We start from the raw sequence: 27,471 nt of genomic DNA on the forward strand, positions 1-27,471 counted from the left end.
AATCAATTTGACCATGGCCTCTCTATATTGTGGATCTAGACATCACTTCCTATCAAATGTAAAATTCCTGTTCTGCTTTGTTTCACCTATGTGGGCGATCTCAATAAGCACTGGCGAATGATCCGACGTTACTCTCGGAAATATCTGAAATTTTGTATCAGATTGTATACTAATTGAGGTAAAAAAATAATCCAAACGAACAAGTTTCCTATGCGGAGAGGAGTAGAAGGTATAACCTGGGGCAGTAGGGTAATTATTACACCAAATATCGACCATTTCATGATCCTTCACTAAATTGTAAAGAGCTTTAAAGACCCAAGGTTTTTTCGCCTTATAATTCTCTATACCGGCGTCTAATTCTCCTGCCTTCAAATTAATATTAAAATCTCCACATATGACTAAGGGGGATCTCCAATTGGCCAATTCAAGATTTAGATATTCAAATATTTCTCCTTCATCCAAGTTGGATCCATAAATTGAGCATATTGTTAAATGCGTAGTTCCTATACTTAGTGTAACTATCACCCATCTTCCCCATTTATCCGTTAGGCTATTTACTAATCTACCTAGCTGTGGTTTGATCAAGATCATTACCCCTCTGATCATGCTTGTTTGCCGGGATGTTGCCAATAAAGTGTATCCTAAATCAGAAGCTAGACCTCTTTTCTCCCAGGGTAAATATGTTTCTTGAAGACACAGTATGTCCGGTTTTAAGAAACAAATTTCTGCGGCAATCCTTTTTCTTTTATTTATATTATTAAGGCCAGAAACATTAAAAGAACATATTTTAATATTCTTAACCATTATAGCTTTTCCCAATCATATCTCTATCTCCATACTTGGCAATAAGGTATCCCATTTCGATCCATTGATTGGCTCTATGCTTCTTAATTAGCTCTGTAAAATCATTTGACTTCCACGTGGCATTTTTCCCCTTTAACCCCCGTGCCCCCCTCCACCAACCAACCCATTGCCCAATAGCAACCCCCCCTTCATTACTGAGGCTTTTGGACTCCTGGTCCAGGTGATGGAGCTGAGCTCAATCTCTCCCCCTTCACTGCCTCACAGGTTAACAGTTTATTCATCGTTTATAAGTATTATATCCAAACTTTCATATTTTCAAAGCATATACCAGTGGATACTACCCAGTTTTAAATTCCCATCTGAAAAGAGAACATTTTCAAATATCTTTAAATCAAATACAGGAAAAAGAAAGCACTATATCCTTAAACTGTAACAGCTATGTAAATCCACAATCAAAGAGTCTAAGAGTCTTTTAGATCATGTAGGTATCCTTTCGCAATTGTGACATTGGTAAAAAACCGAATGTTCTCTTTGTAAATAACTTTCAATTTAGCCGGGTTCATAATATAAGCTTGTGCACCTTTTTTTTAAACCCACTCACTAATTGTCTTAACTGCCATCGGGTGTCCATAGTGTATTTACTATAATCCGGTGTTGCAAAGAAGGTAAACCCTTCCCCCCTGCTTTTACTATTTGGTCTTGTATTCATATATACATCTTCTCCAGCCCGATAACTGTTAAAAGCTACCAAAATCGGTCTGGGTTTGCTAACATTTTCCCCAGGTCTAAGTTGAATATTAAATGGATATCTATGGGCACGCTCAACCTCTCGTTCCCAGTCCCATCTCTTCAACTCCGGAAATGCTCTTTGAAACAGTTCAACAATGAATTTATGTGGATCTTGTCCTTCTTTGCCCTCAGGAATTTGCATTAGCCTTAGATTATTACGTCGAGAGCGATTTTCAAAATCAGCCATTTTCCAAAGTAGATCCTCTTTATTGGCATTCAAATTTTCTGTGACTGTTTTTTGTTTTACTAATTTGTCTTCAATATTAGACACTCTTGTCTCAACCTCAGTGAATCTTTCCCCAAAGTCAGAGTGTGACTTTGCCAATCTACGAATAGAGCTCTGCAGCTTTCGACACAAATTTTGAATTTTTTGACTGTCTCTCTCCGTTTTATCCATATGACTTAAAACTGTCTGGTAAATGGTTGCTAAGGTGATATTATCATTTGATTCTTCTTGGCGGGCTCCTGTAGCTCCTTCCATTGTCGGGGAATCTCCATTGCCTCTCACTGTATTAGGGCTGTCTTCAACATATTCCTCGGGTTCATCTTCATCATCTATTTCGCTCTCACCTTCCTCTAAACGCATTTGTTTTGAGTACTGAGCGGCTAAATCCTCACAAGAAGACGCAGAATTTTCCGACACTGAGTAGAAGTCCAGTGGCTCTCCCTCGTTGATTGATTTTGTGTCTATATTTGGATTAAACCCTTCTAGAGAATCTGCAGTAATCCCCTCGTCTTGGCCAGAAGTAGCACAATCTCCTGAAGGGGTGGTAGCTATATTTACATTTGTCGATAGAGCAGCTGCTGGTGTAATAACAATTTGGGGCGGATCAGTAACTAGCTGTTCAGTTTGCTGCTTTTCCCCTGCTCCTATTGCAGCTAATGTATTAATTTCTCCATCGACACTGTTAGCTGCTTGTGAAGCTGTCGGAGGACTACACAGCGCTTCCTTCCGCTTTTTCTCCTCTACTGCCTTGAACAATGTAGAGATTGTTTGTTTAGCTACACTTGTTGCATTAGTCGCATTAGCTACAATAATTGCATAAGGGTTCTCAGCAAGTGCCACACCCCCCGTTTTCTTTTGCAATGCCGCAGGCAAGTCTTTCTCCAGACCGTTCGTACTCACGGTTGTGTTGGTCTCTAACTCTCGTTTTTTTCTCGCATTCCCTTGGGAGCCATACCGATTCTCCTTGCAGCTCCCTGTCTTCGGAACGTCTCTGTCTCAGCGTTCAAAGCACCGCTGATTCAGAGTATTCCCGGCACCTGCGAGGGAAAGCGCCCTCAGCACACAGCACACAGCAGAATCTGTCAGCAGCACCAGCGCTGCAATCGTTTTCCAAGCTCGGCGTTTCCCTCTTGCTTCGCTTATTTTTTCATCCAGGGGCTGTGCCTTCTATGAGTAAGCACCCAATTCAGCGATGTCTCGTCTCCGATATCAACGCCGCGGCTGCTCACCAAACCTCCAATTTCCAACTTAACCAACGTTCAGGTATGTGAAAATACCGCTCACAATTCTCGATTAATTATTTCTGGCTCCTCTTATTGTGGCTTTCATTTGATAATCGGGTATCACACTGGATATTCAAATAAAGAAAAACCTGTGAGCTGAAGGAGAGCAGAGCTCAAATGTCCGACACGTCTCGGCGTTCGGGCGCCATCTTGCCTCAGAAAACTCACCTATCACGACATTGAGTGCCTAACTCGTCCCTCTACGTTCTTTCCTGCAAACAATCTTATGCCAAAAGAACTATTAACCTTTGAGAATGTGGTTCTGGTTGAGTTAGACCAGCTATTTAAAGGAAAAAGAAAGTATGTAAAATATAACTTTACCAGAGAACAACATGAGATACTTGATGCTTTAGCTAAACGTGATGATATCTGCATAAAACCCGCCGATAAAGGGGGAAGCATAATACTGCAGGATAAGATAGACTACGATAGGGAGGCACTACAACAATTGAACAACAGTCTATACTATACTAAACTCAGGGGTGACCCTACAGAAAGGATTAGAACAGAAATAGCGACTATCACGAAGGAGGGCCTAGATGGGATGTGGCTAAGTCAAAAAGAGTAGGATTATCTAAATAAAAAAGATTTTACGATTCCAGCATTCTACATACTCCCCAAGATCCATAAGAACGAACAACACCCCCCCGGAAGACCTATTGTGGCGGGATGTGGATCTATATTGCAACCCTTGGCGGAGTATGTGGATTTTTTCATAAAACCTTTTGTAGCTCTCACCAAATCCTATACCAAGGATAGCATCAGTGTAATAAATGCGTTGGAAGGGGTATCATTTGACCCTAATAATAACATCCTAGTGACTATGGATATTGAGAGTTTATACTCAAACATCCCACAAAATGAAGCTCTGAAAATCCTTGAGAAAATCTTACAGACCCAGACTCGCCCTATGCAAGTACCTGTGGATTTTGTGATCAAGTGCGCTAAGGTAGCCCTCGAACGTAACTACTTTCTATTCAATGATGACTTTTATGGCCAACAGAAAGGGGTGGCTATGGGAGCGATTTTCGCTCCAGACATAGCTAAATTGTATGCAGCAGATTTGGATGAGAAAGTAGTCTTTAATAACAATCCATTTGGAACACATATTAAAAGATACCTTAGGTATATAGACAATGTCTGTTTAATATGGGAAGGTCCAGAGGATCACCTTTTGTCATTTCATGCATGGTTAAATGAACAGAATAACAACTTACGTTTCACTATTGAACATGATAATCAGTCCATACATTTTCTTGATCTTAACATCAGGTACGACAATGGCTCTCTAGTAGTGGATCTTTACACAAAACCTACATCGCGCAATACCCTGCTGAAATACTCGAGCCACCACCCTAGAAATCTGCTCGATAACCTCCCTTTTGGTCAATTTTTGAGAATCAAACGTAATTGTACCAAAAGGGAGGATTATTTCAGAGAGGCGAAAATCCTCCAATTGAAACTGAGTGCCAGACAATATTCGCATAGGTTGGTTAAACGGGCTCTTAAACATGCATGGTAATACAATCGTACCGCACTTCTAGATGACAATAAAAGGAAGGAAAAGGCTGATAACACCATTGCCTGTGTGATTACCTTCGGTACAGAGTCCAACCAGATTAAGAAAATCATATCTAAAAATTGGCACCTGATACAGAAAATTGAGCCGCAGTTAAGCTTCCCCAGGTTTGCATTTAAGAAAGCAAGAAATCTTAGGGACCATTTGGTGAAAACCTATAGGGAGCCCAGTACTAATACCCTACATAACCTATGGGGGTTGGCACCAGTTGTAGGACACTATCCATGTGGACAATGTGCTGCATGTGATACTACCACAGCAATCAAATCCTGTACATTAAAGGACAAGCAAATTACTTTGAAACACCATTCTAACTGCCTTACGAGGAATGTCATTTATTGTATATAGGGAAAACTACACAAGAAGTGAAGAAAAGAATAGCCCAACATAAATCTCGCATTAGGTGCAAGGTACTGACAGCCCCTTTAGTTGAACACTACATTCAACAATCACACGGTCCTAAAGACATGAAATGGTTTGTAATCGAGGTCGTGAAAGGTTCCAAAAGAAGGACCAATGTAGATCGCCTGCTTACATTAAAAGAAAACAGATGGATTTGGACAGGTAGGACTGTGGAACATGGGCTACACCAATGTGTGGAATGGCACAATCTAGCGACTCTGTAACATGACATGAAAGTGTATAATTTCTGCCTCAGATATATTTTCTTAATTTTTTTTTTTTTGTGTTATGATGAAATAGTATTGACTCAGGTATTCTTTGACTGGTCCCGTTTTGATGTACACTCCTGCTTGGTATACCACGGGATTCCCGATATATAATCGTTTATTTTTAAAGACTTTTCTGTTTTGTGTGGAGGACCCTAAAATCCCCCCCCCCCCAGTCCGTTTTGTGCATTTTTTCCTTTGTGACATGATTTTATATCATTGTAAACACCGTTCCAATATGTCCGCCGCATATCGGTATTCCAGGGCAACTTTGTGCGCATGCGCGCAATTCTAAGAGAGTTTGTCTGCCGGGGTTTCACTGGCGGCTCAAACAAACGCCAACTGAGATTGACGAAGAGCGTTCTCGTCTATGGCTGAACATACTAGTAAGTTCCCCTAAAGTAATGTTTAGTAACTCTGGGTTAGGTGCCATACTTGTTTTTTTTGGTCTATCTTACATGGAACCTCCCAAATTATATCTTTGCAGATTGTATTGTATGCGATCTATTTTGAAGCGGAGCCCTGTCCGTTATATCAGATACTCGTTCGAAATAACTGTGGAGGTAAGCTCCATTCGTGGTACTTTATGGATACTTCTATGACCACTATAATTGTACATATGGACTGAACTTACCCTAGCCTTATATCTGTATAGGAGTATTCTTTGGTTTTCCTTGTGAAACCGTGGTCGGTTGAATTTTGGAGACAGATAGACTTGTTCAGTGAGTATGTAATGCCCTATTGGACTTAATATGGTGTGGATATTTGTAATGGTTGTTGATAGTTGTAAATAGTTTTGTACATAGTTTTTTACATGGTCACACTGGGTGTGGTGACGGTAGTTTAATGTAAGCAGACTATCAAATATATTGGACATAAGTAGGTGGAACCCATGTACTTATTGTGTATATATTGTATATGTTTTTGTAGATATCTTGTGCAACACATAGTCCCGAGGATAGTCTTGGTGAAAACTATACGTTAAAGACCGAAACGTCGACGCTCTTATACCGTTTGGTTTGCATTCATCAATGAAAGGATTTGTATAAAAAACTGATGGATTAACTGACTATTATAACAGGAGCATTCTATTTATATATATGTATAATACATATTGTACCAACGGTATACTACGCTACTGATATAATGTATTGAGTATTGTAGTGTTGTTTTGTTGCCTAGTATATGTACTTTTCTAATTTTGTGATACGCCAAAAGAATCATTGAGCAAATAATATATAAAAATGATTTGAGTTACCACGTTTCTTATGTTCCTTCCCTAAATGGTGTACTTGAAAAAGACATAACAGAAATTATTTGAAGCATTTGAAATAATTCCTTAAGGAGCTTTTTTCTACTTAACTCGTCCAAAGCCATGGGTTTCATCCATAGTGGTAGTTCCAAAAAAGGACAAACGGAAGGTGCTGTGTGCATTTGCATTGACATGTGCCAGGCCAACAAAGCAATCAAGAGAGAAAGAAATCAAGGTCCACACAGAGCAGACATGATTACACAGCTGAATGGTGCCAAAGACTTCCCCCATCTTGATTTGGACAAAGAATGCCATCAACTTGAGCTTGGAGAAAACTGTATGTACATCACTATTTTTTCACTTCATGTTGGTTTGTTCAGATACAAAAGACTCAGCTTTGGTGTGTCGTTGGCTGCAGAAATCTTTCAGGATTTCATTCAATGAGTAATCCAACCTGTCACACATTGTTTTAACTACTTTGATGATATACTAGTGTTTGATGCCACATGAAAAGAGCATGACAAAGCTTTTACACAAGTATGCCGTCTGCTCACTGATGCAGGTCTCACTTTAAAAGTAGAAAAGTGTGAGTTTCACAAACCAAACTCTAATTGCTTGGGCATAGTTTCTCTGAAGGAGGGAATAACTCCTGACCTTGTAAAAGTACAGGCATTGCCATCCACATGGCGCCCGCAATATGTGACCGTGCTGCGATACATCTTGGGCATTGCCAGCGATTGTTCCAGATACATTTGTGACTTTTCCACAGTGAGTGCCTCATTAGGAGACCTTACACAGATGAATACTCTCTTCCAGTAGTCCTCTGAATGTGAGCAAAGTTTTAAGAAAATCAAAAACGCAATTGAAAATGCAACTGAAATGGCTTATTTTGATCCAAAGTTACATACTGAGATCCAAGCCCGGTGGGGTTTGCCTGCGATTCTTGTTAACCCCTTCGATGCTCATGACAAGCTCAGCTCGTCATGAAGCACAGTTGAGCTGTGCTGATGACGAGCTGAGCTCGTCATGAACAATGGTAAATGTGCAAATGCAGCACCGGGGGGAAAACCTCTAGCAGCCAAGGTGTTAAACACAATGGACATCCAAGTGCTCAGAGACACATTGTGGCCTATGCCAACAGATGTCTATCTCAGACTAAGCGTTTCTATTCTCAGCTAGCAAAAGAGAGCCTGGATGTAGTGTGGGCTTGTGAACATTTTCATATGTTTCTATACAGCAAGTATTTCAACCTTGTCACTGACCACCAGGCATTGCTCATTATTTTTGGAAATCTGGAAGCCAAGATGCTGCCTGGCATGGAGAGGTGGGGATTGCGATTGCAAGTGTATGAATGCACTATTGTACGTAAGCCAGGGGAGGATCAAAACCCAGCAGATTACTCTCATGGGTGACAATCCAGAGTCATAGTGTAACGTCTAAAGTGGTTGAAGAGTATATTGATTTCATAGTACAGTCCAGCACCCTGGCAGGTCTATTAATTGAACAGATCATTGCTGCTACCAACACAGAAAGCGACATGCTCACACTCAAGCACTCAAGGATGCCACTGTAAAGCAATTATGGAGCATGTATGCTTGACCTCTCACAGATGACGTTAAATATCAAAAAGTAAAACATGTGCAAGAAGAACTTTCTGTCAGTCAAGAAGGTATTATACAAAAAGGTTTGAGAATTGTCATACCTGAGAGCTTTAGTCAATAAATAATTGGACTGTCACACGAAGGACATCATGGCATTGAAGCCCCCAAGAAAGGCCTCAGGGACTGAGTGTGGTTTCCTCACATTTATAAATGAGTCAAGAAGGAACTGCAAGCTTGTCACCTGTGTAATTTCTTATCTCCCAAGAAAACTCAGCATCCACTAAATATGTGTGATGTTCCTAAACAAGAGTGGGAGAAAATTGCACTTGATTTCTTTGGACCCTTAAACAATGGACATCATACCATGGTAGTTATTGATGAGTACTCACGTTTTTCCTTCATGGAAGATTTATCATTGACTACCAATGACAAAGTAATTGAGAGGCTGGATGATATTTTTGCAGCGTGGGGTGTTCCTCCATTTTCAATTCTGTCAATAGCCCTTCAAAAGCAGAGAGTTTAAGGACTTTCTTAGTCACTTGAACATCAAGGCTCAGAAAGCACACCTCTCTGGCCACAGGCAAATGACATTGTTGGATAATTTATGGGAACACTGAAGAAAGTGGTTCAACACACTGCACTCAAAGGAATTGATCTCAGATCAGCCTTATTTTCAGCCCTTTGTGCCATTTGGCCAACTTGATTCTATAACAAGTGAAAGCCCTGTCACCTTGCTATTTGGGAGAGCCATTTGCCCAGCTACCACAATGGACCTCGAGCCGAGTAATGGACAATGATGAGATTCGTGTCATGGACACTTCCAGCAAGATGAAGGCCTATGAAAATAAGTGCAAATGCACTCAGGACCTGGTTTTCGAAGAAGGAGACAGGGTCCTAGTCAAATAATAACGACAACGCAAGACTGACTCTCCTTTTAATGCTGTTCCATTGAGAGTCGTGACAAGTAAAGGACATATGGTGACCGCTCAATATCCCGAAAAGTCCATTATGAGAGACTCGTCACATTTCAAGCATCTGCTGTGATGTTCATTGCTCCAGACATCATGAATGAGACAAGCCCACTTGAGTGTCCAAGGCAAGCATCTGAGTCTACATCTACAATCCAAGATGACAGTGCAACAACTTCACCTCGTACAACTCAATCTGAAAGATTGATGCAAGCACCTCAGCCACTCATTGAGGAACTCTAATGTGTATATGTTGTTCTTACTTTTTAATTAGCAAAGAGAGAGATGTAGTGTTGTATGATCATGTGCAGAAGGGCCCTTGTGGTTCTTGGCGGACTCCTTACAAGTTATGTCATCAGTTGGTAGATAACTTGGTGTGGCCAATAAAGTTTATGACGTAGCGCGTTCAGTTAACAGTGTCATGCCTAAAGAATAAAGACATGTCTTATAGAGCTCCGTTTTTGGCATGCTCATTTGCATGCTCCAGAGCTGGGGAGGATGCAACATCATTGTAAATGTAAATGTAAATGTATAGGCATTTATATAGCGCACTACTTACCCGGAGGGTCCCAAGGCGCTTCGACCGCTGCGAAACCCTTCCTGGCTTCCCTGAGAGATTGTCCCTTAATGGGTATCTTCAGGGTGAGACCAGGCATCCCCGGTGGTCTGGTGGGGCCGTTAGTGAGGATGAGGCAAGTTAATGCCCAGAGTTGCCGAGTGTGATCGCTGATCATAGTGGGCACCGAGGCGAGAGAATTATCGAGTCCGCTGACCCTGGTCCAGAAACCTGCCGCGCCGGGAATCGAACCCTGGTCCCGAGCCGTCCTCTGCTCTCGGGTCTGCCGCCTCTAACCAGTGAGCCACACTGAGGTCTGTTTGCATTCCAAATGGCCTGATTGACACTGCTCCTAGTTGTCTATCCCTATGGACTTTTGTTCACGCATCCCCTTCGGTCCAGATTGCCGGTTTTTCCCCCTATTGTGCTCTGTGCTCTGTTTTGGCCCTCATGGCTTCCTCCTGTGATTTGTTTCTCTTCTCCTGGCATATACCATTGTAACTTTTGCCTCGGATTATACCTCTCTCGCTTCACAAACCTGTTATTGTCCTATCTCCCTCTTGGACTCCACAGGCAAGGTTATGGGTTGGCTTCTCCTTAAAAGACTCCAAGACTGGGCCGAACGTAATCAAGTGATTTCTGACCTGCAGTATGGCTTTCGAGAGGGTCTGGGGACAGTGGAGCAGGCTCTAAACCTGTCTCTGCTGATAGGCAAATATGTAGGGGCAAAAAAAGGGGAGGCTGCATTTAGCATACGCCGAACTTTCGGCGGCTTTTGATTGCGTCTCCCACAGCAAACTCTGGAAACTCCTTCTGTCTATGGGGGTAGATCCTCCCTTGGTACATTTTATCCAAAATCTTTACACGGGGGCCACAACTATAGTACGGTATGGTATGGGGGGGAAGTCACAACATCTTTCCCAGTAGCTAAGGGTGTCAGACAAGGGTGCGTTCTGGCATCCTTCCTTTTTAATCTCTACACGAATGGTTTGGAGGTTGCGATGCTTGAAGGAAGTCAGGACCTGCCCATGATTGACCGTAGCCCAATTCCCGCATTGCTTTATGCGGATGACGCGGTCATCATGGCCAGGACCCCACGTCAACTCCAAATCCTTCTTGATAGATACAGCAATTTCATGGCAAGTCTAGACTTAAATGTAAACACGAAGAAAACATTTGTCATGCATTTGGGGAAACGCTTTAAACACTCTGGCGGCGCTCAGATTAACAATACTAACCTGGAAAGCGTAAACTTATACCCTTATTTAGGAATCCAGATAGACAATACTTCTAGCTGACGTCCAGCTCTTTTAGCCAGAAAAATGGGGTTCCTTAGAGCTGCAACAGCTTTGGTTACATTTGCCCCAAAACTGGGTCAGCGCCCCTCGCGGGAACTGATCCAGATTTATAGGGCTAAGTGCTGCCCAGTGGCAATGTATGGGGCAGGGGTATGGGGGCATGTAAATACAGAATCTATCCAAAAAGTAGAAAATGGCTTCCTGCGGTTTCTTTTGGCTGCCCCCAAAAGTTCCCCAACCTTCGGTGGTCATATGGAGCTGGGTGAGGACTATATTTCTGATCTTATTGCTGTCCAACCAATTCTTTTATGGCACCGTCTCTGGCAAACTACAGAATGTAAATTGACACGCTCACTTATTTCTGACTGCCTTACACTGGAAAATTGGAAAAACATCCCATGGTTACTTTATGTCCATAACTTTCTCAGGGACGTAAACATGGAAACAGCCTTTTTGCTCCCTGAGACTATAACTGAGGTTCCGCGCAAAAAGCTGAAAAATACATGTCTATCTCATCTTCGTGAGCTTTGTTTGGCATCTGAGATTTTAAAACCCACAAATTTCCATCTAGTCTCGGTGCAAGTCTCACATGGGATCCAGCCATACTTACTATCTAGTGTCAATGCTTATGATAAATATCTTTTGTCGCGATTCCGGTTTAATACCTTTCACTGGCAGTTAACTTTCCCGAAGACAAAAGATTGGTCTAGCAACCTCTCTCCTTGCCCATGTGATGGGCAGTCAGAGCAATCGTTATTGCATGTAGTCTTTTTTTGTAGCTATTATGAATTTCCACGTAAGCAGTGGATTATCCCTTTGGTGAAACTTATGGGCTTGCGCCACTGCAGTCCGGCCCTTCTTGCCCTACAATGCTTGGAGATTGAGTATAACATCGCTCCAATAGCTCGATTTTTAAAAGTGTGTGTTAAATATCGCGCAAACTATGACTCCGTGTAAAACGATAGACTGTGCTTTGGGGTTGAAATAGAAACTAATGGCTTTATAAGTGTGCTGCTGTCTCTGGTTATGTGTGTTTCATATGAATCTTGCTGCTAATGATTGGTAACGGTACTTTTTACTATAAAATGTGTCATACCCTTTTTATACTGTGCACAAAATATTTTAGCGATTTTAAACAATGGTTTTTAATTGTTTGTATACTTTTATGGACACAAGATTGTATCCGAATAAAGTTTTAATTGATTGATTGATTGAACAATCTACTGGCAGATACTTTTGCCTTCACCAATGAGGAACCCACTCATATATATGCTTTGATCCAGGAGGACACCACCCACACTACGAAAAGAGAAATAAATCAATGATTACATGCAACCACACTCATAAAATATCATCACATACAACATATACCGTAAGGTTAAAGGATCCCTTTCTAACCGCCCTTATGTAAACGTTCAGAAATTCAAATCTTTCTGGTACGCGATATTAAATAAATGTTCTTTGAATCTCATTTTGTTGATCATTGAGGAACTCTTCACTATCCTTGATGAACTCACTAAGGAGATATCCACTGTTAAATGTGAATTTGTTAACATGATGACCACTGATGAATTGAATCAATGCTCAATTGTCTAAAAATTCACAAGAAGTAAATGAACGAAAAATTAGCAAATTCCGATAAAACACTGTTGATTATAAACTGGGGGAAGTCTACAGCTAGGCTGACAAATACGGCAAAAAACGTCAGAATAGAGCATATTCACAGAACACCGAGACATCTTCTTCTGAAAGTGATGCTCCAAGCACATCTATCCAACCAAGAAGAACCGTTACATCATCACAACATGTCCCTAGAATTCTACTAGCTTCTGGTGTCCTTTTTTTAGAGGCAGGCCAAACAGAAAGAGACCACCCCGCAGGTCAAAAAGAAAAAGAGAAAGAACACCCGAATACTTGGAGTACAGCCATGACAGGGAAGAAGGACAAAACAAAGAAACCAACGAAATAACCTCAGTGATCAATATTTCTGATTACCATTTTAACACCATTGAATTACATATGCTACAGAAGATGACTTCAATCGCCCCTACCCACAATACTAATCGTTTAGAACTGGAGATCAGTTTATTGAAACTCATGCGCAATATGAGATTGAGACACTTTTTTGAAAACGTGATGGAAACTCAATCAAGCAATGACTTACAATGAGGATTGCGACCTAAAAGCACATATATGCCACCCATTAGTCACATGAGCTTGGATATTTTTGAAAATCTTGTCAAACACGGCATATTGAAACTGAACTTTTCAAAAACTTCAAAATATAGGAACTTATCCAACAAAGAATTTGGGGTGCTTAAAAAAATAGCCAACAGCACTTCAATCACCTGTCAAAGAGCTGATAAAGTAGGTGATATGGTCATCATGAACACCACACAATACACCTCAGAAGTGGAGAAACACATATTTGATCAAACTATGTATGCAAAAGTAGAACCAAACCCAACTGAACAATTTTCGAAGATTTTACGGGACCTATTAGCCAAAGTGGTAGACAACGGAGTAATCAACAAAAGGGTTAAAAAATTATTTACCCCAAAAAATCCAAAAAGACCCACAATATACATGCTACCAAAACTCCATAAAGATCTTCACAATCCACCATTTCGCCCAATAGTGTCAACTAGAGGTAGTATACATGAACCAGTCAGACAATTCCTCGATCGCTACCTCCAATCAAACTTAATGAAAATGAAAAGCTTCAGTCGGGACACTATTGAATTTTTGATGAAACTTAAACAAGTCTCTGTAACTGATCTGGAATCAACTTTATTACGTACTATTGACATTAAGTCATTGAATACATCCATACCCCACCAACTTGGCATTGAGGCAATTGAACAGGCATTACTACATACAGATCTGGTTCAAGATTTACAACGATTCCTCATGCAATTGTTGCACTTTACACTTTACCAAAGTTACTTAAAGTGGAAGGACCATTGGTTCCTACAACTAAGTGGAACTTCAATGGGTAATTGTGCAGCACCGGCGTATGCTAATATCTTTGAGTCAGTTTGAGAAGGAAAACATATTATCCAAAGAGATCTGGAAAACACACACTAAATTATTTGTGAGGTTCATTGATGACATTTTCATCTTATGGACTTGAGCATACAAATTACTTGAGAAGACTTTGATGGAACTCAATTTAGTCAATGACAGAATCCAATTTACATTTGACATTCAGCCTGAACAGATTACATATTTGGATGTTCAAATCACTAAAACTCCCAATGGTTTAGAAACTGATCTTTACTGAAAAAACTGACTGGAATAATATCCTACACTACACTAGCTTTCCCCAACAACCACTCATAAACCATTTACCATACTCACAACTACTACATGTTAAAAGAATAATCTCCAATCCCATCAGATTCACCAATCAAGCACAAGAAATGTTATCGCGATTTGCCCAATGAGGATACCTGAAAACCATTTTAGATCAAGTCAAGAAAAAACATGTGATGAACTTATGATAAATAAACCGAAACCCACTCAAAATCGGATGGTAGTAATCTATACATTTTCTACCTTAGGTCACGCATGCAAAAAGATCATCCAAAAACATTGTGCGCTCTTAACCATGGAACCTGACTTCAAGAATCTGTTCGCTCAACAACCACTTTTTGCCTACACAAGAGAGAAAAATTTGGGAGAAATACTAAAGACCATTAAAGAAAATACTGAACCAGTAATATTCAAGGGTACTCAACCTTGCCATAATTGCAACTGTCATAATATCATCCCTGGAACCAAAATGACGCATCCTAGAAAGGGCACTAAAATCAATTTAAAAGTCACAGCTACATGTGACTCCAAAAATGTTATTTATATCCTTAAATGCCCTTGTGGTATTGTTTATGTTGGGAAGACCGAAAGGAAAATTAAGATAAGACTAAATGAACATGAAAGCAATATGCGTACCAAAAACACAAAATCAACAGTTGCCTGTCATTTTATTGAACATATGAGCATTAAGGAATTTGCTAGCCCCCACGTAAATAATTGTATCAAGAATTATTCAAAACAGCACAAACAAAGGAAATCTTCAGCTTGTGCAGGTATTTTATTTTACCTGTTGAACATTTTTTATCAAATTTGTGTTTTCATGGAAGAGAAAGGTACTTATAAACCACATTTGTACATATTTACAACATTTAAACAACAAACATATATACAAATATTACACAATCTTCTTTTACAAAAGCTTCGTGTTTACAAATATTTACTCTTTGTGAAATATATCTCTGCCTTTATAGAATATTTCTCAATTTTGATTACCAGAAATGGAAACAAAAAGAAAGCAACCCATTCTTTACAAGGGAAAAAGTCAAAAACAATTGGTAATGCGATCAACAATACATTTCTAATTTCTTTCTTTAAGTGCCGACGCGTTTCGAATCTGAAGGTGAATGACAGATTCTCATCAGGGCTCTTTCATTGAGGGTAATCTGAATAAAAAAGTGTGAAAGAAGATCATTCAGTAACTAGATTCTGAAAACTTATTGCTCCCATTATAAAAGACTGATGTCATACAGTCTATTACCTTGATCTATGGGCAACGCGGTCCCGCGGGTCCAAAATGTGTAACGAAGCTAATAGCTTCTAGGGTCCTGTTCCTGTAACTGAGAACGCGGCGAAACTTCTACAAGTCGTAGGAGGCTCTTCCACTATAGTTAATCTCTCCACTCGAGTATTAACAAAAGATGAAGAATCAGTCCTCAATCTAGGCCTTAAATTTGTTCCTTCCAGGCAAACGGACTTTACCAAAATAAAGCTGGAAACCATTGAATTCTGCCGCAAAATCAGACTAAGAGCATTTTTTGCCAACCAACCACCTAACATCATCACCGAAACCACCGGGCTTAGAAACAAATCCTCTTTTGTTCCTAGTCATAACATCCCCAAACAAATACATGCCTTTGAGCAAATTTTGTTGTTATCCATAAACAAACTTGAAAGTAAAAAACAGTATGTAAAACATAACATCACTAAAGGACAACAGGTCGCACTAAAGACTCTTAAAGAGGACCCCACAGTGGTCATAAAACAGGCCGACAAAGGCGGTGCAGTGGTGGTTTGGCCTAGAGAAAAATATTTGGCAGAAGGGTTTTCCCAAGTAAATAACCCAGAATGGTATAGAAAGTTGAAAGAAGATCCACTACAACAAATTCAGGCCTCCATTTCGAATATTGTCGAAATAGGAAAGGAAAGTGGGTTTTTAGGCCCCAAAGAGGGAGACTTCCTACTTAAAAAATTCCCGAGAACCCCAGTGGCATACTTTTTGCCCAAAATTCATAAAGACCTGTCTAACCCCCCGGGACGTCCAATAGTCTCGGGGTGTGATTCATGTCTTGAGCCCCTATCCAAATACGTTGACTTCTTTTTGAAGCCATTTGTGACACAAGTCAAAGCGTATTTGAGAGATACATCAGATTTTCGAAAAAAAAGTCGAAGGAACCTCATTTGATCAAACCACCCAACTGATGGTGACCATGGACGTCACTTCACTATATACGTAGATCCCACAGGATGAGGCGTTGGAAGTGATAGAGCTCTATCTGGACTCTAGAGAAAGACCTCATAGAGTCCCCACGTCCTTCATCCTTAAACTAGCTGAAATCACATTGAAAAGGAATTATTTCCGTTTTAATGATGATTTCTTCATGCAAATTAAGGGCACCGCGATGGGGTGCCCTTACGCACCGGAGATGGCCGTATTATTCATGGCAGAGTATGAGAAAAAATACGTGGAAGACAACAATCCCTTCAAACATCACATAATCCAATGGTACAGATATATCGACGACGTGTGGCTCCTGTGGCAGGGGAGCCACACTGAATTGATTGACTTCCATAATTGGCTCAATGCTAGACATAAGGACATTAAGTTCTCAGTAGATTCAAGCAATCAAAAAATGACATTCTTGGACGTTGAAATAACAAATACGGATGGGAGACTAAGTTCCTCCTTGTACAAGAAAGCAACAGATAAAAACGCCATTCTCCATTACAGGAGCTCACATCCCAGGAATCTCAGGGCAAATGTCCCATATGGACAACTTCTTCGCATTAGAAGAAATTGCTCAGACATTAAACATTTTGACCAACATGGACAGACCTTCTGTGAAGAAATGTGCCAAAGGGGATATCCCAGTAAGTTGCTAAAACATTCTTACAAAAGAGCACGCTATACCCCGAGAGAGTGTCTTTTTGAGACTAAAGTTAAACGAGACCTAGAGAATTTGGTGTGCGTTACTACCTTCTGCGCAGAGACACATAAGATAAGACAAATGGTGCTCAAACATTGGCATCTTCTTGAAGAACTTGAAGTACCTTTTCCACTCCCAACCTTTGCGTATAGGAAAAACCAAAGCATTGGACAACAGATTGTCCGTGCAGACATAAGGTTAAATAAACCCAAAAGCGATTTATTATCACAATGGGGATTAAAACCCATCGAAGGTCATCATAGGTGTGGAAACTGTGTGGCATGTGATTCCACCATCGAAGGTAATACCTTTCACCATGCAAATTTGAGCTGGCCACACACTGCTTTTTCAAACTGCAGAACAAAAAATGTAGTATATGCCATCGTTTGCCCCTGCCCAAAAGTGTACATAGGGAAAACGACCCAACAAGTAAATGTACGCATGACACAACACCGATCACGTCTCAAAAATAAAGTCCAGACTGCACCCCTTGTACAACACTTCATTGATAACAATCATGGGGATAACGACTTCCAGTGGACTGTTTTATACAGCCTGAACCAAATGAAACCTGGAATAAATATAGAACAAGTGTTGCTCAAAAAGGAGGCTTACTTGATTCTAAAATTTAACAGCGCCCAAACAGGCATGAAGTCATTATCCGAGGTTGCAAGGCTTTGAAGCACTTGGAATCTCCAAAAAGATGATTGCCAAACCACATAGACCATAATGCCTAGCGGCGATTTAACATAGTGGAAGAGCCAACACGCTGCCACGGTATTGGAGGATGGTTCAGAACGATAGGAATTCAGACTGAGAGGAAGGTGAGCGGGGAAGGGGGGCGACCGCTGCTTTATTAATCTTTGCACCAGTTCCCTAACCTAAACTGCAATACTTTTTTGCAGACGCTCAGCGCGATTCGAAACGCTGCCTTTTCTACCGAGAAAGGACACCAAACGAAGGTCCTAATCGGCTACATAAATATAGTAGAGAAACACGAGGCCCGCGAAGAATAAAACTCTCTGTGCAGCAAAAGAAAACGGCACAGGTACGTTGGACTCCGTTTTTAAATATTTTGTAGCGGACAGAAAAAATAAAGAATAGACCTTGACAAGCGCTATTCCCCATGTTTTTTAGGAGTGTGGAACCACCGTGTGAGTACGGAGGATATCTCCTACAACCTCTGAATTCCCAATTAAAAAGAAACCTCCATGTTACAAACAGCAATAGAGGTAGGAATCTTGAGCTTTTCTGTCTGTAGAACAGACTGTCTTACGAGTGGCTATCAATGTAAATAGTAAATATCCCTCATTCTACACAATAGGTCTACAGTTACAGGAACAGGACCCTAGAAGCTATTAGCTTCGTTACACATTTTGGACCCGCGGGACCGCGTTGCCCATAGATCAAGGTAATAGACTGTGTGACATCAGTCTTTTATAATGGGAGCAATAAGTTTTCAGAATCTAGTTACTGAATGATCTTCTTTCACACTTTTTTATTCAGATTACCCTCAATGAAAGAGCCCTGATGAGAATCTGTCATTCACCTTCAGATTCGAAACGCGTCGGCACTTAAAGAAAGAAATTAGAAATTTATTGTTGATCGCATTACCAATTGTTTTTGACTTTTTCCCTTGTAAAGAATGGGTTGCTTTCTTTTTGTTTCCATTTCTGGTAATCAAAATTGAGAAATATTCTATAAAGGCAGAGATATATTTCACAACGAGTAAATATTTGTGAACACAAAGCTTTTGTAAAAGAAGATTGTGTAATATTTGTATATATGTTTGTTGTTTAAATGTTGTAAATATGTACAAATGTGGTTTATAAGTACCTTTCTCTTCCATGAAAACACAAATTTGATAAAAAAATTTCAACAGGTAAAATAAAATAGCTGAAGATTTCCTTTGTTTGTGCTGTTTTGAATAATTCTTGATACAATTATTTACGTGGGGGCTAGCAAATTCCTTAATGCTCACATTTAACTGGTCCAGCTTCCCCTGCATCCCAGGACCACACTCCTTTTCTCTACAAATTTTATTGAACATAGACACAACATCAGTCAACTAAAATTTCAGGTTTTGGAAACTGTAAATAAAATTGAGGAAATAGACAACACTAACTTTCTATTACAAAGGGAGAACTTTTGGATTTGATTGCTTGATGCCTTTAAACTTCATGGGATGAACGACAGAATGGAGTTTCAATATTATTTCTAAAACACACGCTAACAGGAGCATGATACTCTGTCATCGCTCAATAAACTGTGACTTTGGATTAGCTCCTTTATTATTGTTTATATTTAACTTCTCTTTCAGTTTGCTTCTCTTGTTTCCATTTCAATTGTAGCATACTCCCTATTATCGTTCTCACTTAGCTTCTCCTCCAGGTCATATTACCTGTTTACATCTGCTACATTTGTTTTATTACATTACCTCTACCCCAATGAGACCAAATTTTATTTCGTTTATTTTACTCTCTATATTTTACACAGTTAAGTCTGTTGTTTAGCGCTACCATTAGCTGTTCTCAGTGAACAACCTGTATGTTACTACAGTTGTATATCTCATGACCATGTAATTCTTGAATTCTTTTTTCTATTGTTGATCTGACATTCACATATATTCACTGGAATATTTAGGTATTTCTATTATTTCCACACATACACTCTATACGTGATTGAGCACTTTCTTCATGACCATATTTACTTATTTTACCTTTCACAAGATGACCACCACTGTTGGTTCGAGCCTTTACCTTAGTCGTTTTTCGATGTTTACCTGGATACTTGAGGTTTAAAAACCTCATTTGTCACTACGCTTTGTTTTCAACCACACAATGATTTCCAAAGCTGTTTCAGCACCTTCATGCAGGATTTATATATGACACACCATGTAAGGTTGGACATACAGCACCTCCCTTTTTCCTTTTAATGCTACTATTGAGCCTGGATGCATACCTACAAGTTGCTTCACGGTAGCACAAGCATAACATGCACTGTTATACTTTTCTTAACAGCACCCTGTGATACAAGCTTCTTTGAATTTTCACTCCACGTAATATGACCGCGTTTGGCAACATAGTTAACTGCATGTTTACACATGATCTCTTTCTTTTATAAATATGATCAATCAATTGTGCATATTACTTGCTGCATCAGAATTGTTTTTGGTGCACAGGTTTAATTAAAACAGGATCCCTACGCGTTTGCTTAATCTGTTTCACTTTTTATTATTGTTTCCTTTAAGACAGTGACTATTCTTTTTAACCCTTCTCACCATAGTAACACACCTGATACTGTTATGTTCACGCTGGTTTATCCTGACACTTGGTTTTAGTCAGTCAGATAGCATATTTTGTAAGCCTTTGTTTTGAACCTATCAATGGTTTCCTAACTGCATTGTTGCATTTTTTGTTTAATTGTAGAGTGATCCCTGATGAAGGGCATAATGCCCGAAATGCATTGGATTATTTTTGGAATGACAAATGGACGATAATATTCATCACTGTTGAATTATTATTATCATGGATTGAAATGAAGTTCATCAAATTGAACTTTTTGACTGCAAACTTTGACTGCGGCTTTTGATTACCAAATAACATTAAGTCATTTACACCCTTCTCTGACAGGGGGTAAGATTGGGCCTGGTTTCCAGGGTTGAACTATTCATTGAGAAAGTTAAGTGGCACACACAGGAACCAATAAAAAGCTAGGAAAGAGAGGAGGTGGGAATGTAAGTCTAAGTTAAGTTTATATTAAAAACAATAGATTTCTCAAGCACAGCGCATGTGCTGTGCAGGCGAAACCTTAGTCGTGTTTTCCATGTTGATTTTCCTTCATTAGTCACACCGAGTGGGATGAGTATGCCCAGACCTGGGTCCCGTGCTCTCCATGCCACTGGAGTCGAGCTATCCTGTCTGATGAGGGCTGAAAGCCCAAATACAGTCCTAGGATGCTTGTCTCCAGTTCAGGGAGGACCTGGCATGCCTGCTCGGGCTGGACTGTTCCCATTGGGTGCTGAGTCAAGACTGATTTGCATATGGCTGGGTCCAAACTGGAATGGCATTGTGAGCAAAAAAAGATGGATTTAGGACCTGATCTCTGCACTGGGGTGAATGTATGACATTGTTTTGCATTATGTCCAGCAATTGTTGTTTTGCCTTTGTCACCCTGGGTGGGAAGGGTATGCCCAGACGTGGGTCCTGTGCTCTCCATCCCACTCGGGTCAAACTATCCTGGCTGATGAGGGCTAAAAGCCCAAAACAGGTGCTAGAATGCTTGTCTCCAGTCCAGGGTGGACCTGGCCTGGCAGTTCGAGATGAACTGTTCCCATTGGGCGCAGTGTCAAGACTGATTTGCATATGGCTGGGTCCAAACTTGAATGGCATGGTGAGCAAATAAACAATGGATTTAAACCCAGATCTCTGTACTGGGGTGAATGTATGACATTGTTCTGCATTCTGTCCATCAATTGTTGTTTTTGCTTTTGTCACACGAGTGGGATGGGTTTGCCCAGAAGTGGGTCCTGTGCTCTCCATTCCACTGGAGCCAAGCTATCCTGGCTGATGAGGGCTAAAAGCCAGAAACCGGTCGGAGGATGCTTGTCTCCAGTCCAGGAAGGACGTGGCCTGGCAGTTCAAGCTGGACTGTTCCCATTGTGCGCAAGGTCAAGACTGATTTGCATATGGCTGGCTCCAAACTGGAATGGCATGGTGAGCAAAAAAATGATCGATTTAGGCCCAGATCTCTGTACTGGGGTCAATGTATGACATTGTTCTGCATTCTGTCCATCAATTGTTGTTTTTGCATTATTCACCCCGAGTGGGAGGGGTATGCCCAGACGAAGGTTGGTGCTCTCCATACCACTGGAGTCAAGCTATCCTGGCTGATGAGGGCTGAAAGCCCAAAAGCGGTCCTAGGATGCTTGTCTCCAGGCCAGGGAGGTTCAAAGAAACAGAAGAGGGGCCCTGGAGTCTCAATGTGGGGAAGGAGAGCAGGAAAAATATCATCAGATAACAACCACAACTTCCCCCTTATGAATTATATAAGTGGTAATAAATCCAGGATGAACAAATAGTTGTCCCACAGACAATTAATTTATGATTTTTATTTTTAAAAAATATTTAAAAATGTAATACATCTTATATATAAGTTAATTACTCCATGTTAACTATAGACAAGAACATTCATTTAAATAATCACACATCATAGTTATATTGAAAAGAAGAGCCCACTAGACATACAAATGCAACACAGAACATAATGAAACACTCATAAAATGAATATGCACATGACAACAGAACAAAACAAATTCAAACACTAAACAGTAATAGACAACAATACATATATACACACCAAGAAAATTCAACAATATTGCAATGGGAAAAGATAAAATTGAGCTAACAGAACAAAATGCTGACACGCGTTTCGGAAAACTGAAGTAAATGTACAATTCCTTCTTTAGGGCGTAGAATTCATATTAAGTTTATTAGCAGCAAGCCAATAAGGCAAAATGTGGTCCATCAGTAGTTTGATACACAGGGCTTGATTAACAAGAGGCTTAGTAGGTCTACATCCAGGGAATAGCTGGACATCTGGAAATGAAGAATTAAACGGTCCTGCTATGTCATTAGGAACGTACCCAAGATGATTACGGAAAAGTTGTCTGCATACCATAGTGCAGGTAATACTGATGCACAGAATCTTGAAAAACTGGCTTGTACCAGAAGGTTTCCGAGTCCGTGAGATCAAGGCACCAGTCCAGGTGAACAATTGAGGTATAATCGATCACCAGGAAGGAATAGAAACAACCCGCAATGCTGGGCGTTGATCCTAGAGAAAATCCAGGGACGCCGTGCTTAGCTGTATAGAGGTTCGGTAGCCCTTAGGACTTTGTGTCTATAGGTTGGTTGAAATCCAAAAGCGGGATACAGCAACTTCCTCAACCAGGATAGATGGCTGGGTCCAAACTGGAATGGCATGGTGAGCAAATAAATGATGGATTTAGGTCCAGATCTCTGTACTGGGGTGAATGTATGACATTGTTCTGCATTCTGTCCATCAATTGTTGTTTTTGCATTTGTCACCCCGAGTGGGATGGGTATGCTCAGACGTGAGTTCCATACTCTCCACACCACTGGAGTCAAGATATCCTGGCTGAAGACGGCTGATAGCCAGAAACCGGTCCTAGGATGCTTGATTCCGGTCCAGGAAAGACATGGCATAGGCTGAAAGTGCAAAGCCGAGCGGAACATAAGGGCCACTCCCCTCTGCTTCGTGGTGGCGGAGGACCTATAAATAAGTGGGAACTGTTTATGCTTAAGGCGTGAGTCTTCTGATTTAGTCAGATGGGTCTCTTGAAGGCCAATTATGTCTTACTGGTGGTCAATGATATATTTTCAAATCTTTTGGCGCTTCTAGGGAGAACTCACCCCTTTAACATTCCACGTCACTATAGTAGGCGGCAGAAGTGATAGAACAAAAGACACAGCTCTTCAGGGGGTGCCCACACTACACAACCACACCGAGCTATCGAGTGACTGACTCACCCATCCTCTATCCCACCCCAACTTCCAATTGTGTCCTGGAGCTGCCCAAACATGCCAGATTCACCCCCCTCTGTGTAACCCACCCTCCCTTCAACCCCCCCTCCACAGAACTTCCATGTATGCGAGGACCCCTCGACCAAATCATTGCTGTAAATCACAAATCCCCTGCTACCACCACTACCCCCTATCCCCTTACCCCACCCCCACCCCCACCAAAAGCCCAAGAAGAAAAACCCAATACAAAAAACTGAACTCAATACCCCTTCGTAGTGTAGGGTGAATACTCCCACACATGTGTATGCGGGGAGACGACGGGTCCTGGGACCCAGTCCGCGCCCCGCCTCGGCGAGAGTTCTAAGCGGAACCATCAATATCGGAAAGCACAGTAATATACATCCTTTGGTTAGACGGGCTTAACACTCCGTTTAGCCAGCCGGAAATCCAGCGCTGTTACGCTAAGTAGACCAAAACGTCGGCCGCTCTACCCCCGGGCAGACCTGACAACGAGTCCAGGCCCCTCCAAGAGTGCAGACGTTGCCCTTAGTCTCTGTGGCCTGAACATGAGCTCCAAAACGCCCCAACTGGTAGCGGGTGCCAAGGCACTCGGGGAGGGTCCCACCAAGGAACCAGAAGCATGCATAGTCTCACCACAGCCATAGCCATGTACTTTCGGGGGACCACGAGCCCGGAACAAGGCAGCCCGGAACTCATCGGAGGCCCCCCAGGGGGCAGTCATACTCTCATCTAGGCAGCGACTCTCAGTTTATGTCAGCGACGTCCTCGTCTTGAGTTCGGCACCGAGGATGAGGCCGGGGTGCACCGTTTGCTGGGGACCCAGAGGCCTCCAGAGACGCGTCTCCTCCATCTTCTGACGCGAGGCCCAGCATTTGCAAACCGCCCTGTAGATCAGTGACATGTCGCCTTTTGTTGCGATATTCAAAACTGAGACCGAAGGGATATGTCCACCGGTACCTGATACCATCCTCCTGGAGTTTGGTCGTGATGGGCCTCATCGTCTGCCTACGCGCCAACGTGGCCGGGGCAAAGTCCTGGAAGATGGTGCAGGAGAAGTTCTGGAAGGCTATAGAGTCCTTCGCCCTCGCTGCCTGCAGAACTGCCTCCTTGGTGTTGTAGGAACGGAACTTTGCCAGCATATCTTGAGGTCTTTTCTTATCTTTCTTCAGTGGGCCTACTCTATGTACTCTGTCCAGCTTGATCTTGAGGACCTGGGGGCTCAAATTTCAGCGAAGAGTCCCTAAATGAAAGCTCCCAAGTCTGGCCCCTCTGCGCCTTCCTCCAGGTCCCAGACACAAATGTTCTCCCGTCGTGCGCGGTTCTCTAGGTCCTCGGTCTTAAGCTGCGACTGTAGGAGTTGTTTCTTAAGGGACTGGATGTCATTCCGGCAGTGTCCCACTGTTTGCTTGAGCTACTGATGTTGTGATTCCAGATCCAGGACCCTGGTGCCCACTGAGTCCACATCCTGCTGGAGGGATGTCAGACGCTATGACAGGTCAGTGCATAATTGATCAATAGAGGATTTGATGTCCTGGCCTAATTCAGAGCGAAGTTCCGTCTTGAAATCCTTAAACATGGCAACAGGTCCACTTTCGAAAGGGCCATTGTCGACTTGTTGGAGTTACCCTTCATTGCTGGCCGAGTATCAGCGGAAGTGAAAAAATCCGACACCTTGCTGGTCCCCTTGTTTGTGCCTTTCTTCTGTGGCATTGGGAGGACCCTCCAAAGGAACCCAGGGGAGGCCCTCACGGGAGCCGAACTCCGGTAGCCAGAGAATCTGGGGGGAGGAGCGGTGGCCAGTCCTCTACCCCACAGGGATCCCTTCATTCAGTTGTTGCCCCGACCGGAGTCCAGGAACCCCTTTCAGCGCTGATAAGAAGGGGGGAGTAAAAGAGAACTAGCCGCCCATAAAGGTGATGCTGGCGACATCGTGAAGGGTCGGCAGGACATTCGCGCGAATTCTCTCCGGCACCGCAGCCAGCCACTCAGCCATATTCGCCAATGGAGGGCCCCCTCACCTTCTCCGCTGTCCACCCTCTTCAGCCACTCCAGTGAACATACCCAGCAAAGGCGAGCGACTACGGGGCTCCCACGCTGCAGGGGACCTCCACGGCTGACATCTTAAGGTCAGGCACCAGGGGAAAGTTCCTCCGTCGGGGCGGCGCAGGAATCCAAAAAATCCGCACTCAGCCAGGGCATACCTCTGTCACATTCAACGCTGCAGTGTTCCCGACCTGCTTCAGCTGCCAGCTCAGCCCCGCCGTGCAGCACCGTGGTGAAATCTGTAAGCGTTTACTCCCGGCCGCCATTTTATGTCCGGCGCTCCCGCCGTCACCAAAATCGCCGCATATGTAGCTCCCAGACTCCTGAACTCAGTAAAAACGGCCGCCAGCCGTGCGGCACATTATCCGCTGTCCGGGGCTGTGTCGCACAGGTGATTCCGTGCGGGATAACCGGCTGCAGTCTCTCGTCAGGCAGCGCGCGGACCGGGAGCCGAAGCAGTTCACGTCTGCTCAGCCATCTTGCTCGGCCACGCCCCCCCAGTGCCTTTCTTTTCATTATAATTAATTAAGGAGGGTGGAGGGGCAGGCTTACTCTGTTCCGCCACGGAGTCGGAATTTTGCTTAAACTCGGCATTGGTAACGGAGCGCAGAGTAGGCAAAACGCCATAAACTCCGCAGGCTGAGTGGCATTACCCGCTCAGGGTTAATCATGAGATAGTGAATCAGTTTTCATCCCTGTTTTGGACTAGGAAGACATAAGAGAATGAAAGTGTAACTGCACATAAATGAGGGCATCCGTCCTGTTGCTCAACGATATCATCAAATTGCATACCATTTACAAGAGATTGTTGAGAAAGAGCTTGAGAAAATAGTAAAGCATGACATCAATGAGCGATCTAATGGTCTGATGCCACAGGTGTTACCCATACTGGTCGTGCCTAACAAGGATAGTTGAGGAGCTGTGTGCATTTTTGTTGATATGCGCCTGTAGAAAAGTGCCCCATTTTGACATAGTTTATCCCACTTTTTGCCTGGTATCTGATGCAGTTTTAATACAAGTGCACTGTGTTCCTGCTATCCAGTTCTCCAGGGCCAGATCTATTTTCCTAAGACTGCACAATTGTTCCCCAACTGGCAAGATATTTAACACCCCTGTTTGTTCCTAGTAAATGGTACCCCTAGTACCTTAGGCATGGGCACTAAAGAGGGTCCCTAAGGGCTGCAGCTTGTATTGTGCCACCCTAACAGACCTCACTTCACACTCGTGCAGACTGTCATTGCAGACTGCGTGCAATGGTGCTGACAAAAGTGAAAACACATCATGGCACACATCCTGTGTGTCATGCCTGTAGACACTGCATGCAATACATATAGGTCACCCGTGCAGCAGGCCTTACAGCCCTAAGACAGGGTACACTGTATTACATGTGTGGACGTATCTGCATGAGCATATATTCTCCTGTGATGTCTAAGTTGGTTCTTAGACATTGCAAGTGACCAGGGATGCCATCTTGAATAATGTCCTGGGCACTGGTGAATACAAGTTCCCCAGTTACATGATGGCTTCACTGAAACGAAAGGTGTTTGGTGTCAAACACCTCCTATTAATTAACTCACACTGTTTCCTGTGATGGATTTA

The sequence above is a fragment of the Lissotriton vulgaris genome, chromosome 8, assembly GCF_964263255.1.
Source record: "Lissotriton vulgaris chromosome 8, aLisVul1.2, whole genome shotgun sequence".
In the NCBI taxonomy this organism is placed as follows: Eukaryota; Metazoa; Chordata; class Amphibia; order Caudata; family Salamandridae; genus Lissotriton; species Lissotriton vulgaris.